The sequence below is a fragment of the Poeciliopsis prolifica genome, unplaced genomic scaffold (genome assembly GCF_027474105.1).
Source record: "Poeciliopsis prolifica strain line A6 unplaced genomic scaffold, Auburn_PproV2 SCAFFOLD009, whole genome shotgun sequence".
In the NCBI taxonomy this organism is placed as follows: Eukaryota; Metazoa; Chordata; class Actinopteri; order Cyprinodontiformes; family Poeciliidae; genus Poeciliopsis; species Poeciliopsis prolifica.
In genome coordinates this window covers 4897621-4902785 of record NW_026562384.1, presented here as the reverse complement: position 1 = coordinate 4902785, position 5165 = coordinate 4897621, and the positions used below count along the sequence as shown (strand labels likewise).

At 38.3% G+C, this 5165-nt stretch overlaps 1 long non-coding RNA gene across 1 annotated transcript; it reads left to right on the top strand.

The window, feature by feature from the left end:
• Positions 1-3288: 3288 nt before the first annotated feature.
• On the top strand, positions 3289-4239 carry LOC129362768 (uncharacterized). Its single transcript, XR_008606263.1, has 3 exons — positions 3289-3445; positions 3522-3584; positions 3824-4239. It is a non-coding gene; the product is annotated as an uncharacterized LOC129362768 (long non-coding RNA).
• Positions 4240-5165: the final 926 nt, after the last annotated feature.

The window sequence follows — 5165 nt, the reverse complement described above, 5'->3', positions numbered from 1 at the left end:
CTGCAACAGAGCAGACTGACAGATGTGGCCACAGCGTAGCTGACCACCATCATTGAATGAACAGGTGAATGACTGCGCTTTGCAATCCCTTGGACTTGACAAAGGGCTTCAGAAATGCAGGCTATTGACAATCTTATGCTGGAAAATTAAAACATTTTAGAGGTTCCAGAAATCCTGATCAAAAGGTTTAAATTGAGGTGTTTATATATTCATACCTGTATCTGAAATTCGACCCTGTATGAATTAGAGAAAATCCACACTAAGTTAAACCCTTTCATGCATGAATTATGATCCTTTATGTCAGGATTTTTTTTCAGATTTTTTGTTATTTTCATTTTATTAAGGTGTAAAAAGAGAAATCACCATGATTTTTTTTTTTTTTTTTGAGGTGATCAGTTGTATTTTTCTCCAAATACAAAGTTGTTCTTTGGAAAATACATCAGCAGCATTATTCGTTCGGGGTGACTTCATGTCACAATATTTTTTCTACCTGCTAGAGTCATCCAAAATGGATGTAGGGATATCCTTGAGTTGCTTTTCTTTTTTTTTCTCAAATTTAATAAACGTTTTTTGCACTTACAGTGGATGGATAGTAGTTGACAGTGTGTTGTATAGTTCACTGGTGTCCACTTCAGTGGTCTGTGTGCATTTCTAACATAAAAATCCAAAAGAGTTAAAATGCAAATTTTTTTATTTTCTGATTACTGTACTTTTATACACTTTTTTCTCTTAAAACAGGACTGTAAAAACTGTATTAAAGCCTAAAAAACAATACTGAATCTAAATCCAGGATAACTCTACAACCTCCTGTCCACACCTATCTTTGCGTCAAGGAAGTGCCAATATTACATGTTTCTTTTCTAAAAACACAAATGTACTATTTTATGTTTTTTTTTCCTCTCTCTCTCTCTCTTTTTTTTTTTTTTTACATAATTAAATCATTAAAAATTCCTTGCTGTTAAACTTGACATATGTGACGTCCTCTGTGAAATGGCTGACGCGCCGCTCCATCTGCGCCCCGTCTTTGCCAAACATCTTGCGAGCTGCGGGGCAGCAGGGCGTGGCCTGCCCTCAGGCCACAGGAGAGGTGCCCTCTCGCCCAAAGGCTCTCAGCACGGGCAGCTGGGCCGCGAATGTTCCCGGTTACGTGGGTGCAGAGAGAGTGCATGGCCCCTGCTTTAATTTCTTTTCACCCACATGTGGTGCATTCAGTGAAATGTTATTTTAATCATCTCTTAATGACAACCAGACACACAGGCTAGTGTGCGAGGAAAAGCCTCATGTCGCTTTGGCTGCTAATGAACGTGGCTATGATTAAGAAAAGAAACAAAAGAACATTTCATTATAAAGACGAAATTTTAATTCTTGTCATGGAATATTTAAACCTTAGTCAAACAGCAGTTTCTGATGAGGGGGGGGGAAAGAGGTTGATATTTTATACTCCCCCCTATTTTCAAAGTCTTCTTGGCTTAGAGCAATTTAATTCACTCTTGGGTTCCTTCCCCACATAACGCTAACCGCAGCCTGTAATCAGCTTATGGAACGATTTCCTCAGCACGTGGGTTTTGCGATAGAAATTTGCTCTCGTTTGTTGTCTTTTCTCTTCGCCATCTCGGCTTCTCACATTTTATCAAAGGTATTTTTGTTTCGGTAAAGTTACCGACAATGACTGTAAGAGACATCACCACGAACTCCATGAATAGCTCTAATTAGAGACCAAGGGCAGAAATTGTTAACTTCTTTTCTTTTTTTTTAACATTTTAGTAAAGTACTTTTAAAGTCTATGTGGTGGTTTGGAAAAATCTTTAAATATTAAAATCAATAGACTTTATAAGATTTTTTTTTTAAGATCTCATCTAACCTCTGAACAAAGAATGACCCTTAACATCGCAGCGCCTACTTATCTTATATCTTTCTGTGTGATGTCAAGAGAGTTTGCAAAGCAGCACGGGATTTTAGTTTTTTTTCTTCCACCTCTCCCCCCATGTGAATTTTTAAGTCACATTTTCCCCGGAGCCAGGTAAATCCTTAATGTGCTTCGGCCTTAGGATTTAAAACACCCACCTTCATTAAAGAGGGGTTTATCTGAGCCTGAGTGAGCTTTTAGTCTGCTTTGGAGACAGCCAGATGTTGCCCTTTTTTTATGTTGCGCTTTCTCGCAATTGCGAAACTCGAAAAGGCAAGTGTGGAACAAAACCTATAAAAGGAGGATTGAGCTTTTTTTTTTTTAAAAAGAGAAGTTTGAATGACATATTAACAAACGTTTGCGCAAAGTAAAAGCGCTAATGGTTCATAGTTTCACTACAAATGCTGGTTTGAAAAGTGTGGCTTGACTCTAGATTCAGCCCCAGTTTCAGAGGTAAAATTGTCAGGTGTTTAGAGTTAGGTCACGTTATTAAACGATCCCAAACTTTGAACAGAGATAGAGAAATAGATGGATGAATAAACATAGATGATGGGATCTGGAGTCCAGACTACTGCTTAGTATTCAGTCTCATGATGAAGAGATTAAAGAGAAACCTTTAAACCTTCTAAGGATTGGGAATTCACCAAATCTAACATGCTTTGTTTAAAAATTGTTATTCAGTGAAGCAGTTAAGAGGAATCTGGTAACTGTGCAGGACCTGAAACATGTCATATGTTGATGATTTATTTTTTTTTTTTTCATGAAGGAAAGGGAAAATAGAGAGAACAGGACGACGGAAGTATGGAAGCAATTGGGCAATTCTGATGCAAAATCTTCAACAGGTCGAAAAGCGTTTCCTATAAGAATTGTCTCTCAACAGGGGCCAAATTAAAATGGATCTCACAATTCTGAGATTTTTTTATTTTTTCTTTTTTTTTTTTTTGTTGCAAAAATAGAGGTAAAAAAGAGAAAACATGACTCTGTTCCATCCACTTTCGTGTCAGAATGCTGCACAAATTCTCACTACTGAGTTTGCAGTTGGGATGTGACAAAAAGGTGAAAAATGTCACACAAATAATTTAAACTTCCATCCATCCAGCCATCCTCTGTCTAGCAGCCTTCTAACTCACCTGTAATGTGAAGAACATTGCACTCAGTGGGAGCAGTGATGCTGTCCTCTGGGTTGAAGGATAGCTGACATGTCAGGAGAAAGTTTGGTGGTTGAGACACGAAGGTCTATCGGTCATTCTGGCTCTCAATCTGCTTTGGTTCTGATTTAACAGAGAAAACATTTGTCCACATATGTACGTCGAGCCGAACAGGCCCATCATTGTTTCTGTGTGGCGTCTCATCAGAGGAAACTTGTGTAACCCAGGGTAAAAACTGCCCTTAATCCCGCCTTTGTTGCTCCATTGGTTGGCGTGATAGTCAATCACACAGAGTAGTCAGCCAATCATTGCACCTGGAGTGTTTTTTAGGCCTGCTCCAGCTTTTCCCAATCAGGTGTGAGGGGGAGAGCTGGAGACAAAGGAGCTGCAGGTTTGTGTTTCCAAACAATTAGTTGATCTCTTTGTTGTTATGCACTTTTAAAACTCACAATATAAAAATTACGTAGATCTGGGTATCCAGTGAGCTTGGAGCCAGGAAGTTCTCATACAGCGATCTATAAATGGAATTGGTGAGTAATGAATATGTTTTGTTGGTGGTGGTATCCAATGCTAATTGTTTATGAAATATACCATCTAACTTTTAAATTCTAAACATGTATTTAAGATAATGAAATGAATGCTGATATCTTTAAGTTGTTTTAAAGATTTGATTGTGGATATGATTGTATTTATTTCTGGATATAACTGAAAAAACAGTCTAGTTAACTAGCAGGATGGTAATTTACTGGACCTGTTTATTTCAATACAGGCCAGGTGACCCTTTTTGGGTTAAAGGATGGTGAGCTTCTGATAACTGGCTGGAGCCAGGAGAACCTGAAATTGACTCCATACTGGTCTGGTAGGAGGCTGATGGTCCACAATATTTCCCCCTCCATCTCACTACATAGACACACTTCATTATTCATCTTTTCATCGGACACAAATTGCGCTTGGACATTCTCCTCTTGAATATCTGGAAAAAACACACAATGGACTTTTAAATGTGTGTCGGTCAGACATTGTACTGACCAGGCGGGGAAAAGTGAAGGACTTTTGTGCACAATTATATAGAAGATTTACTGCAGTGCTGTGTATATATTTATTGTGTTTTTGTTTTGTATGTTTTGTCTTGTAATGTTTACTTTTCTTTAAAATACATAGTATTGAAAGCAATTATTCTTTTGTTTCGTTTGATTACTGACAACAGCTCCAGTAGATGAATTTAGTCTTCTGATCTCAGATGCTACTTAGTCTTGTGCTACATTAAAATACTGCTACATTATTGGTGAGCTAGCCAGGAGCTGTTTGATCAGTAATCAATAGAAAGCCGTTGAATTGAGTTGCACAAATAAGTCTGGTTCATACTCACCAATTCAGTTTTCATCATGGAAGTTTTTGAAACTTTTGGTCTAAAAATCTCTAATACAGTATTGATTGATGAGTCTCAGAGAACCCCACTGATGAGCTTATTGATTTTCTTGAACAGTATGGTAGTATTAAGCAGAAAACTACCATAGATTTACGTGAATCAGAATTTGATCAAAGGTTGGCTGTTGAATATGATTCTGGATTATCTTTAGCACGCTTATCTCCAATATTACCCTATATATTTACATCAAGTGAGGGTGATAAATTTTATATTGAAAGTTTATCTGAGATTTATGCCTCAAAGGTTGGTGGCTTAAAGACAAACAAGTATTTGGCGGATTTACAAGAAATTGCCAAGCTGTCTGGAAAAAATTATGCTGAAGTCCTCACAGAAGTGATGTCCCAGATACAGCAGTCTGTTTCAGAGTTTTGTCCTGTGGTGCCAGTGAAGGCAAAAGAAGAACAACCTGCAGAAGCAGATGAAGCACAGCAGCCATCAGCTCATGCCACAACTCGACTCCCTTTTCCTTTGTCATCCCATTTACAGTCAGATCCTCTTCCATCCAGTTCTTCTGTCTCCATCAGAACTGAAGCACAAGGTCAGGAGAAGCAGTCCACGTTAATTTCTGCTGGTGACCTTAATCCTCCTGAGGTGCAACGCTACATTGTGGAGCATGTTGTCAGGAGTGGGGACAACTCTCTGCATATGCATACATCTCATAGACTGAGAGTATTCTCTGGAA